The sequence below is a fragment of the Glycine max genome, chromosome 13 (assembly GCF_000004515.6).
Source record: "Glycine max cultivar Williams 82 chromosome 13, Glycine_max_v4.0, whole genome shotgun sequence".
In the NCBI taxonomy this organism is placed as follows: Eukaryota; Viridiplantae; Streptophyta; class Magnoliopsida; order Fabales; family Fabaceae; genus Glycine; species Glycine max.
The window spans coordinates 2,138,981-2,151,216 of record NC_038249.2 but is presented as its reverse complement, the minus strand read 5'-3'; positions in this window follow the sequence as shown (position 1 = coordinate 2,151,216).

Genomic DNA, 12,236 nt, shown 5'->3' with positions numbered 1-12,236 from the left:
GGTAAGACTACTATATGGACCATTTGATAAACTTAAACAACTCACACTACTCATTTCATTTCTACTTGATGTATGTTATCAGTGGTAAATTTAATGATATTTATGCAGACAAAACATAATTATTGAAGTCTTTTATTATTAATGAAACAACTCGCGCTGCTAATTAATTATTGATGTATTTTGTTTTAGTAAATCATAATTATTTTACAAAACATAATTAATATTAAAAAGATAGGTAATTTAATTTTATAAACTAAAAAAACATTACAACATTTTTTTGAAACGGTTTGCTTTGTGATGGTGTTTTTAGTTTTTAATGATTAAATTATGTATTTTATTTTTTTTCATCTAATAAATACCATTATTTTTTTAAAATATTCAATAATATATTTATTAAAATTAAAAAATAAAATAAAAATATGTTATTAAAATTAACTCTTAATAAATACTAGTATTGTCCTAAAATACTTAATTTTTTCAACTTAATTGTACTTTTTTATCTTTAATTTTTTTAGTAAATTTTATCCCAACAAATTAATTTGACACATTTCATCCCTAATTTTTTAAAAATTGTAAATTTTATTTTTGTAATCCGTCCATTAATAATTGCAAAAGTTGGAAGATAAAGTTAGCTATAAAATAAAAAGTGTCGCAACCTACCCTTCGGCGGGAGGGCGACGCGAGACTCGCGGGATGCGTGTTCCACGAAAGGAATACGCGCGGAGTCGCCACCAACGTTTATTTGAGGAAAACGTCGGAAAAACCGGAAAAGACGCGATCTACGAACTTTTAAGTGAAAGGTTCGGGAGTTGTATTTACGCACGGGGAAGGTATTAGCACCCCACACGCCCGCCCCAAGGGACGGCAGCCTTTAATCGAATGTGCAAACATGACTTTGATTTTTTATGTTCCCTTTTTATGTCTCTATATCCTTTATACCCTTTTTATATTTTCTCTTTTTGTGGTCGACAAGGGTGTTTCCCTTTGCTCCTACGTATTCCTCAATTTGGGATGAGAAAATCAGACCTACGTAGTTCTTTTGGAACAAAGTGTTTGGTTTAAGTTTGTTTTTTGTCTTTTTTGCAAAATATGTTTTTTATTTGAACAAAAGGTCATTTAAGGTGTTGGACCATTAAACGGTCTTTTGATTTTGAAAGGAGAGAAACGTTAAGGCATTGGACCATTAACGATCTCTTGTTTTTGAAAGGAGAGAAACGTTAAGGCATTTGGACCATTAACGATCTCTTGGGGTGGTCGACAAAAGCGGGGCTTTTGCTCCTACGTATCCTCAATGAGGAACTCAGACCTACGTAGTTCTTTCTTTTTGTCAAGTGATTCTTTTTTACTTAAGTGGTGATCATTTTAAGGCGTTGGACCTTAAAAAATGATCCATTTTACTTAGTGAGAAATTGAAATGACAAACTTCAAAAGCCTATTTTTGTGGACGAGCTTGACTAGGCGAGTTGATTTTAGCCTTAGTTTCACTTTAGTTATTAATCAATTCGATTAAGAATGAGAAATCCCAAAGAGAAAACGTCCGATTGATTTTCCGCTTTATTTTACTAAAAGATGTTTTTTTGATTATTATATTATTTTTTACCTCTTTTTGATTTCCAACATGGTTACGGCACGACCGAACGGTCGGAATTCATTTTAACCGAAGTTAACGGATAATACAATTCAAACGTTCGGTGGAAATTGATTTTATTTTTAAGTTAAGCGAGAAATGACTTAAGTAAAATGGCTTAAGCACGTCAACAGAGGGTATAAAAAGTAAACAAAACGAGAATAAAAATGCACGAAACACAATGTGGACCACTACGGGTACATAGAATGAATCGAAAAGCTTGGTTCGAGGTACTTACCCGTTGAAGATCGAAGAACGATGAAGAACGAATGAAGAACGTCGAAGAACGGTTGAAACCTTTGCGAGATTCCTCACGGAAAACGTTACGGAAACGTTTCGGAAGCGCCTCGGCTTAGATTTTCTTCACGGAAACAATTTTTCCAAGCAAATTCGAAAGAGAGAGAAGTGCCTAAGGGGCTGAACCCCTTTCTTCTTCACTTCCTCCCCTATTTATAGCAAAATAGGGGAGGTGGTTGCCGCCCAGCTCGCCCAGGCGAGCAGGGTTGCTTCCTCCAGAAGCAACCGCCTTCTGGAGGAATATTCCGGAGGGCCCAAGTGGGCCTGGGTGCTATTTGCACCCCCATTTTTACTAAGTACACCCCCCTCTGCTGTTTTTTGGTGATTCTTTTTTCGTAAAGTTACGGAAACTTACGAATTTCGTAACGATACTTGTTTTCTTTCCGTAATGTTACGGAACCTTGCGGATTACATAATCATCCCCTTTTTGACTTACGGAATGTTACGGAACCTCACTTAATTATGCAACGATGCTTCCATTTGATTTCCAGTGTGTCACGGAAACTTACGGATTGTGCATCAATATTTTTTTGGTTTTTCGGCATGTCCTGGAATTTCACAAATTGCCTAATGATGGGTGCCAAGCACCTCACGAGGACCAAAGAATGGTCGCACGTCATCGAGCAAAGGTCCCCGGACGAAATTAGGGTATGACAGTTGCCCCTCTTTACTTGTCTTTTATTGGAGATAAAAGGAAAGTAAAGATAAGACACTAATTTCGTTCCTCTCGATTTGACGAGAGTCGCAGGTGACCATAAAATCTCCACATGCAAATGACTTGTTGTTCCCAAAATTTCACAAATTGCCTAATGATGGGTGCCAAGCACCTCACAAGGACCAAAGAATGGTCGCTTGTCATCAAGCAAAGGTCCCCGAAAATCAGTGCATGACACTAATTTCGTTCCTCTCGGTTGACGAGAGTCGCGGGTGACCATGACTTGTTGCTCCTAGAATTTCACAAATTGCCTAATGATGGATGCCAAGCATCTCACAAGGACCAAAGAATGGTCGCATGTCATCAAGCAAAGGTCCCCAAAAATTAGTGTATGACACTAATTTGGCTTCTCTCGGTTGACGAGAGTCGCGGGCGACCATGAAATTTCCGCATGTAAAAGACTTGTTGTTCCCGGAGGAACAAAAGGTGCAGAAGACTATGTCAGCCTCTGCATGCTATCAAGCGTTCTGTCTTACAGATAGCAAAAGAATGTTTATACGGATAACCACTCGGGTATTTCCGCGTATCATCGGGCCCGCCGCCTCTGGATGATACAAGGGTGCAGAATGACCAAACTTGGTCTCTGCTTGTCATCGGGCCCGCCGCCTCTGGATGACAAAAGGGTGCGGATAACCGTAAGGTATCTCCGCGTATCATCGGGCCCGCCGCCTCTGGATGATACAAGGGTGCAGAATGACCAAACTTGGTCTCTGCTTGTCATCGGGCCCGCCGCCTCTGGATGACAAAAGGGTGCGGATAACCGTAAGGTATCTCCGCGTATCATCGGGCCCGCCGCCTCTGGATGATACAAGGGTGCAGAATGACCAAACTTGGTCTCTGCTTGTCATCGGGCCCGCCGCCTCTGGATGACAAAAGGGTGCGAATAACCGTAAGGTATCTCCGCGTATCATCGGGCCCGCCGCCTCTGGATGATACAAGGGTGCAGAATGACCAAACTTGGTCTCTGCTTGTCATCGGGCCCGCCGCCTCTGGATGACAAAAGGGTGCGGATAACCGTAAGGTATCTCCGCGTATCATCGGGCCCGCCGCCTCTGGATGATACAAGGGTGTACGTCACATGACCTCAGGGTCAGTATGACAAAGATTATGGGGCGGCCGACAAAAGCAAGGCTCTTGCTCCTACGTATCCTCCAATGAGGAACTCAGACCTACGTAGTTCTGGATAACTTGTAAGACTTGAAAAGTCTCCATCGGAAAATGCTGACATCTCCGGAAAGGGCGCAGATGACCATATTGGTCTCTGCTCGTGAATCACCCTTGGGGTCACTGAATGACGAGGTGCGGATAACCGTAAGGTGTCTTCGCGGGCTACCAGCTCTTGAGTCATGGCAACAAAAGGCGGTGTGGTCGACAAAAGCGAGGCTCTTGCTCCTACGTATCCTCCAATGAGGAACTCAGACCTACGTAGTTCTGGATAACTCGTGAGACTTGAAAAAGTCTCGGTGTTTTCTCCACTAAAATGCAAACATGCTTTAGCAAAGAGACAAATATTCCAACTGATTTAGAGCAGCATATGCTTTTTTGAGTGAAAAACAATGCGTCTACCGGGGAAGGAGAGTCTGCTGATGAAATCTCCCATAACCATAAATGAGATTTTGGATGTTAGCATTTCGTTTCTAAATGACCATTTAGAGGAAACACTGGGTTTGACAAAAATAGAAGAAATCCACTCAAAGTGTATCAATCTCGCACAGGTAAGTGTTTTATCCTAATTCCGAACCATAGATATGTCATGACTTGACTTTGCAAATTATTTCCTATCAAATCAAAAATTACATGCGTGATCATGGATCAATAGGGCTTCCCTTGGGAATGGGTTCTTTTGGTGGTTTCTTCTTTCGTCTTTTGTGTGTTTTTGGCTTTTGATTTTCCTGGCTTTTTCTTTTTCTGTTTTTTTTGTCTAGTGCGGGGCGAGAAAAAAGGGTCGCTAGCGCACGGGATTTTGGTTGGTAATTAAAGGGAGAAGACCATTTTAGGTCGTGGTTTCCTTTCCTTCCTTTTTTGTTCATTTGGTGACAATTCTGTATTGTTCAGATATTGTCCGGTCCAAAGACCTCTCTGCACATTTCTTCTGTTTTCTTTCGATCCTTGATCAGGAGCTTTCTTTCCTTCTTTTCTTCTCTTTTTTTTCTTTCTCCCATTCTTTGATTGGGAATTTTCTTTCTCTTCTTTTTGCTTTCTCCCATTCTTTGATTGGGAATTTCCTTTCTTTTCTTTTTTTGCTTTCTCTTTGATTGGAAATTTTCCTTCTCTTCCTTTTTGCTTCCGAGGATAAGGATTATGGTGAGTCAGGATTTTGGCTCAAGGTTTGTAGAATGGCTAGACATGATACATGTCGGGGTTTGGTTTGGCTCAGGGATAAAAGGGATGCCTCACATTATTTCCATGACACAAAATGCAAAAATGATGATTTGGAAACTTTATGCAAAACTGGTCATGCATGCACCTATGCGGACACTCAAGTGTCAAATTTTATGGTCATGTGATGCTAGGGCTCAGGATTCATTTCCTCTATTTTAATCAACCCAATGTTTCCAAAATATGTTCTTTTATCCATTTGTGCATTCATCCAAGTCCATTTCGGGCGTCCGGGAAAATTTCACAGCATTCACCCTTCAGGTGTACACACATTTTTTTTCAAAAACTAGCTATGATCAGCGAATTTTTCTTCAAAGAAAAGTTGGAAGTCATCTCTTTTCAAAAGCATGTTGGTTTTTCAACTAGACAACTTATTTTTTTTTTCTCTCTTTTTTTTCTTTTTTTCTTTTTTTTTTATTTGTTTATTTCTTTTTCTTGTTTGTTTTTTTTTCTTCTCTTTTTTTTTCATGAGGTATTTTGCTATATACATGCATATCCAAGGTATCTTGCTACCTAAACATACATATATATGTTTTGTAAGGTATTTTTTGTTTACATACATGCATATCTAAGGTATCTTTCTACCTAAACATACATATATATATTTTGTGAAGTGTTTTTTGTTTACATACATGCATATCTAAGGTATTTTTCTACCTAAACATACATATATATATATTTTGTGAAGTGTTTTTTTGTTTACATACATGCATATCTAAGGTATTTTCACTACCTAAACATACATATATATGTTTTGTAAGGTATGACTACCTTCCGAGCTTGCACTTGTTTTATTTAAATTCCCAGGATCATGAGCAACTAGGTGCGTCCTACTATAAAAAGTGATCAAATAGCAGGCAGAAATTTAAAAGGTACTAGGTTGCCTCCTAGTAGCGCTTCTTTAACGTCTTGAGCTGGACGCATGATGGCTTGTAGGTCACGGACCTAGTACTTTGCTTACCTTTGGCTTTGGATTTGGTCGCCTGCTGGTCGGCCATGTGTCGTAGGCAACGCTCTAACCTTTTTGCGGATGAGCTGAGGTTAACTCTAGAGGTGGTGGCGGTGTGTTTATTGCCCGCTACCGGCCATCCCAATGCTGCTGTGGTGTTTCGCCCTGCGCCTGCCTGGGGGCGCAGTACTTCTTGATGAAAGCTCGATTAGTAGGGGGCCTGATGCCCTTGCTGGAGGTGACAGGTACTCCGTAGAACTGACAGAGACCCGTAATTAGAGCTTGACAACTCCAAGACCCTGTTGGACTTCTTCGGGTCCACTGGGTGTCTTGCAGGTGCGATCCCTGCAAACAATTGATGAAATCAGAAATCAGTTGAGCGATGTGCATACTTACCTATGATGACGTGACCTTGCCGGGGGGGTACGGGCACCCTGTAGGACTGATAGAGGCCCGTAACCAGAGCTGGAAACCCCAGGGCCCTGTTGGACTTCTTCAGGTTCACTGGGTGTCTTTGTGGGTGCGATCCCTGCAAACAAATAAATGGTATCAGAAATCAGTTGAACTATATGCATACTTACCCATGTCGGGACGACACAGACCAACTGATACTTTTGAAGGGGGAGATTGGCGTTGCGGTCGCTGGGCAGAATGTTGCTAAGTAGCAATGTCATCTATATCTGTGTAAGAGTGGTCATGTTGGTGCGCATGATCCGCACTCGTCTCTTTGCAGCGGCACGGGTGAAATCTTGCCCCGGTATGCATAGTAGCTGTGTGATAGCCTCCCTCTCTGGTTGTGCTCGCACAGTTGGCCCTCCTCCAATATCAGGGGGTGGCCCAGGAACCGTTAAAAGGAAACTACTGGCCCCTTAACCGGAAGTTCAAGTCTCGGTTAAGCATTTAAGGGTAGAGGACCTTAAATTCTTTTAAGGTGTGGATGTGGAGCACACTGAAAATGAGGACACGTAGCCCTCTAAAGGTGAGGGCGTGCAACCCTCTCAAGGCGAGGATGTATAGTCCTCTGGAGGTGAGGGCGTGTAGTCCTCTCAAGGTGAGGGCGTGCAGCCCTCTGTTGGCGAGGACGTGTAGTCCTCTAAAGGTGAAGGTGTGTAGCCCTCTGTTGGCGAGGACGTGTAGTCCTCTAAAGGTGAGGGCGTGCAACCCTCTGTTGGCGAGGACGTGTAGTCCTCTAAAGGTGAGGGCGTGTAGCCCTACGTTGGCGAGGACGTGTAGTCCTCTCAAGGTGAGGGCGTGCAGCCCTCTGTTGGCGAGGACGTGTAGTCCTCTAAAGGTGAGGGCGTGTACCCAAGGTGAGGGCGTGTAGCCCTCTCAAGGCGAGGACATGTAGTCCTCTGGAGGTGAGGGCGTGCAGCCCTCTGATGGTGAGGACGGGTAGTCCTCTCAAGGCGAGGACGTGTAGTCCTCTCAACGGTGAGGGTAACTAGTACCCAAGGTGAGGGCGTGTAGCCCTCTCAAGGCGAGGACATGTAGTCCTCTGGAGGTGAGGGCGTGCAGCCCTCTGATGGTGAGGACGTGTAGTCCTCTCAAGGCGAGGACGTGTAGTCCTCTCAACGGTGAGGGTAACTAGTACCCAAGGTGAGGGCGTGTAGCCCTCTCAAGGCGAGGACATGTAGTCCTCTGGAGGTGAGGGCGTGCAGCCCTCTGATGGTGAGGACGTGTAGTCCTCTCAACGGTGAGGGTAACTAGTACCCAAGGTGAGGGCGTGTAGCCCTCTCAAGGCGAGGACATGTGGTCCTCTGAAGGTGAGGGCGTGTAGTCCTCTAAAAGCGAGGACGTGTAGTCCTCTCAACGGTGAGGGTAACTAGTACCCAAGGTGAGGGCGTGTAGCCCTCTCAAGGCGAGGACATGTAGTCCTCTGGAGGTGAGGGCGTGCAGCCCTCTGATGGTGAGGACGTGTAGTCCTCTCAAGGCGAGGACGTGTAGTCCTCTCAACGGTGAGGGTAACTAGTACCCAAGGTGAGGGCGTGTAGCCCTCTCAAGGCGAGGACATGTAGTCCTCTGGAGGTGAGGGCGTTCAGCCCTCTGATGGTGAGGACGTGTAGTCCTCTCAAGGCGAGGACGTGTAGTCCTCTCAACGGTGAGGGTAACTAGTACCCAAGGTGAGGGCGTGTAGCCCTCTCAAGGCGAGGACATGTAGTCCTCTGAAGGTGAGGGCATGCCGCCCTCTGTTGGCGAGGACGTGTAGTCCTCTAAAAGTGATAGGTACAAGTACCCAAGGGTCCACCCTTATGAGAAAGCAAGAGATCGACTCATCGAGAGGGCCGGTCATCCCAAATCCACAAGATTTGGACATTAGATGTAGGAAATCTATGCAGTTAACATGATTTTTAGGGATGCAGATGCATGCAACCTTTGTCGTGAAATTTGGTAAATGCGGACTTCATATGAAACAATGCAATGTAATGGAAAGTTGTACAATGTTCATGACATTCTTTCCCTATTTTGTGATTTTGATTTTGATTTGATTTTTTTTTTTTTTTTTTTTTTTTTGGAAAACATAGATTGACTGTCCTTTTGAAAGAGGTGATAGTCCATGCAACCTTATCCTATCTTTTGCAAATCTCTCCGAGAACTCCCTCAGAGTGTGTGTTTTGTTTGATTTAGTCATTTGACCATTTTGGAGCGACGGCAATGGAGTCGTTTGATGCTTGATCAATCCATTGAAATCCTAGGGTTTGTCCCCCCTTTTTTTGTTAAAAACATCGATGGGTGAGAACCTTTGATCGGCCCCTATGTCCACTTGAGGCTCTTGCACGGTGCCCCTCATTGCCCCAGTGTAAGGCTTTGAGGTATCAATCGTTGCCTTTCGTCATGACCTTGTAGGAGGGAACCTATTGGGTGAGAACTTCTAATCTGCCCCTAGGTTCGCTTGAAGTTTTTGCATGGTGTCTTTCGTTGCCCCAGTGTAGGGCTTAGAGGTACCAATTGTTGTCTTGTTTTCACGACCTCGTAATGAGGAAGAATGAAAGAAGCAGTTGATTCTTGCAAAAAAGAATTTTCCAAGGACGAGAAATAGTTGAAGGATTTTTTTCAGTTGATGGATTAAGTCAAATGACTCCTATGTAGAAGCAAGATGTTTTGATGTCTTGATGATGCTAAAGGATCAAATGCTTCTAAGTTTTATTCAAGACAAGAATCCAAGAAAATCAAGATATATGATCAAGTTGATCTCTAGAATCTTAGGAAGAAGTTTCCAAATTGAAGAAGCAAAAGGTTTGACCAAGGAATTCTATCCTTTCAAATTGAGATTTGCTCTCTGGTAATCGATTACCAGCAGTTTGAAAATGTTTTAATTCAAATTTTTAAAACCTGTAATTGATTACATAAGTCTTGTAATTGATTACAAGAGGGGATTTTCAGAAAATAATTTCCAAGAGACATATCTATTCAAATGTTTTATGAATGGCCATTCAAATGTTTTAAAGAGAGTTTTCATTGCCCAAACAGTTTTATCCTCTCGAAAGATCAAGAGTTTTTCTGAACTGAAATGTCTTATCCTCTCAAAAAGATTCCTTGGTCAACCACTTGCTTATTCAATAAGGAATTTTTGATTGATCTTCATTTTACAATCTACCTCTTTTACGAGAGACCTCTTCTTCTCTTCTTCTTATTTCTGAAAAGGGATTAAGAGACCGTGTGTCTCTTGTTGTAGAGGATCCCTGAACACAAGGGAAGGGTTATCCCTGTGTGCATTGTTAATCCGAAAAGAGAGATTGATAGTTCAATTGGGGAATAGTCTTTGCATCTTAATTCAACCCCCCTTTTTCTTAAGGTAACTGAGGCCATTTGTCCAACATCCTATTCTTGATAACTCACTTCTCTCTAAAAAGACAAAATGAGGTCACATGAACGTCTATATTTTTACTTGAAAACACAGTCAATCAAATGCCTTTTTATTTTTTATTTTGAAACTTATTTTTTATTTTGAAACTTATTTGTTTTGAACTTTGCTCGTTGTTTTACGGCACCCCCACCAACGTGCAAGATGAGTAATCTCTGATTGAACGGTCTTGGAAGTCAACACTCAGGAGCGCAGGTTGCTTGAGCAAACAGACCAATGGCTTACACCCACATTCCGGTGAAAGTTGAATAAGCAAACATGCGTTTGTGAGAGGATGAGGGACTGTCGCAACCTACCCTTCGGCGGGAGGGCGACGCGTGACTCGCGGGATGCGTGTTCCACGAAAGGAATACGCGCGGAGTCGCCACCAACGTTTATTCGAGGAAAACGTCGGAAAAACCGGAAAAGACGCGATCTACGAACTTTTAAGTTGAAAGGTTCGGGAGTTGTATTTACGAACGGGGAAGGTATTAGCACCCCACACGTCCGTCCCAAGGGACGGCAACCTTTAATCGAATGTGCAAACATGACTTTGATTTTTTATGTTCCCTTTTTATGTTCTTATATCCTTTATACCCTTTTTATATTTTTTCCTTTTTGTGGTCGACAAGGGTGTTTCCCTTTGCTCCTACGTATTCCTCAATTGCGATGAGGAAATCAGACCTACGTAGTTCTTTCGGAACAAAGTGTTTGGTTAAGTTGTTTTTGTCTTTTTTGCAAAATATGTTTTTATTGAACAAAAGGTCATTTAAGGTGTTGAACCATTAAACGGTCTTTTGATTTTGAAAGGGGAGAAACGTTAAGGCGTTGGACCATTAACGATCTCTTGTTTTTTAAAGGAGAGAAACGTTAAGGCATTTGGACCATTAACGATCTCTTGGGGTGGTCGACAAAAGCGGGGCTTTTGCTCCTACGTATCCTCAATTGCGATGAGGAAATCAGACCTACGTAGTTCTTGCAAAAGCGGTAAAGTCACATGTTGATTTTATGCTTTTGAACGGTCCATGTTAACCGATAAAAGCAAAGAGGACCGTTTAAGGCGTTGGACCTTAAAACGGTTTTTAGTGATTTTTCGGAAAAAAAACTTGATTTGTGAGTTGATTTTAGTCTTAGTTTCACTTTGGTTATTAATCAATTCATTCAAGGAAACTTCCAAAGAAAAACGTCCGATTGATTTTTTTTATTATTTTATTCAAAGATATTTTGATTATTTTATTATTATTTTTCAAGATATTTTGATTATTTTATTATTATTTTACCTTTTTTGGTTTAACCGAGGTTATAGCGTGAACGATCGGTTAGATTTCGTTTTAACAGTGATTAAACGAGATTACAACACAAATGATCGGTTGAAATTCATTTTATCATTTATTAGACGAGAAAACGGCTTAAATAAATGGTTAAAGCACGTTAAAAACGGAAGAAAAGAAAACTGAAAGTAAACGAAATTAAAGTGAAAGTACACAAAACAAGAAATGAATTGAAAGTCTCGGATTCGAAAACTTACCCGTTGAAGAACGAACGAAGAACGGATGAAGAACGGTGAAGAACGACGAAGAACGATGAAGAATTTCCACAGAATCGCTTACGGAAGCGTTACGGAAGTACTTCGACTTGATTTTTCTTCACGAAAACGTGTTTTTGCCCAAAATAGCCGAAATGCATAGCCAAAGGGGTCTTGAACATTTTGAAACAGCTCCCCCCTCCCCTATTTATAGAAAAAAAAGGAGGTGCTTGCCGCCCAAAGACTTAATGAAGAAGATTTCTAAGCGCACCCGAATTACTAAGTTCACCCCCCTTTTCGTATTTTACGGAAAAGTTACGAAAGCCTTACGGAACTGTTTTCGAATTTGATTTTCATCTTTTTTCTCTTCCCTTTCACCAATGTTAAGTGGAATATGCTTACCCAAGGTTTTCGGAAATTTTACGGAAGTATTACGGAAGCCGCGGAAGCCCCGAAAACCATTTTTCAAAAACGTGGAGGAGCTTGCCGCCCAGTTGCTTCCTCCTTAAGCAACCCAACTTCCAAAATGTTCTAGAAGGGCCTAGATTTGAATTGCTATTTACACCCCTATCTTGATAAGTTCACCCCCTTACCTTTTTTGGTGATTCTTTTTTCGTAAAGTTACGGAAACTTACGAATCTCGTAACGATACTTGTTTTCTTTCCGTAATGTTACGAAACATTGCGGATTACATAATCATCCCCCTTTTGACTTACGGAATGTTACGGAACCTCACTTAATTATGCAACGATGCTTCCATTTGATTTCCGGTGTGTCACGGAAACTTACGGATTGTGCATCAATATATTTTTTTTTTGTTTTTCGGCATGTCCTGGAATTTCACAAATTGCCCAATGATGGATGCCAAGCACCTCACAAGGACCAAAGAAAGGTTGCATGTCA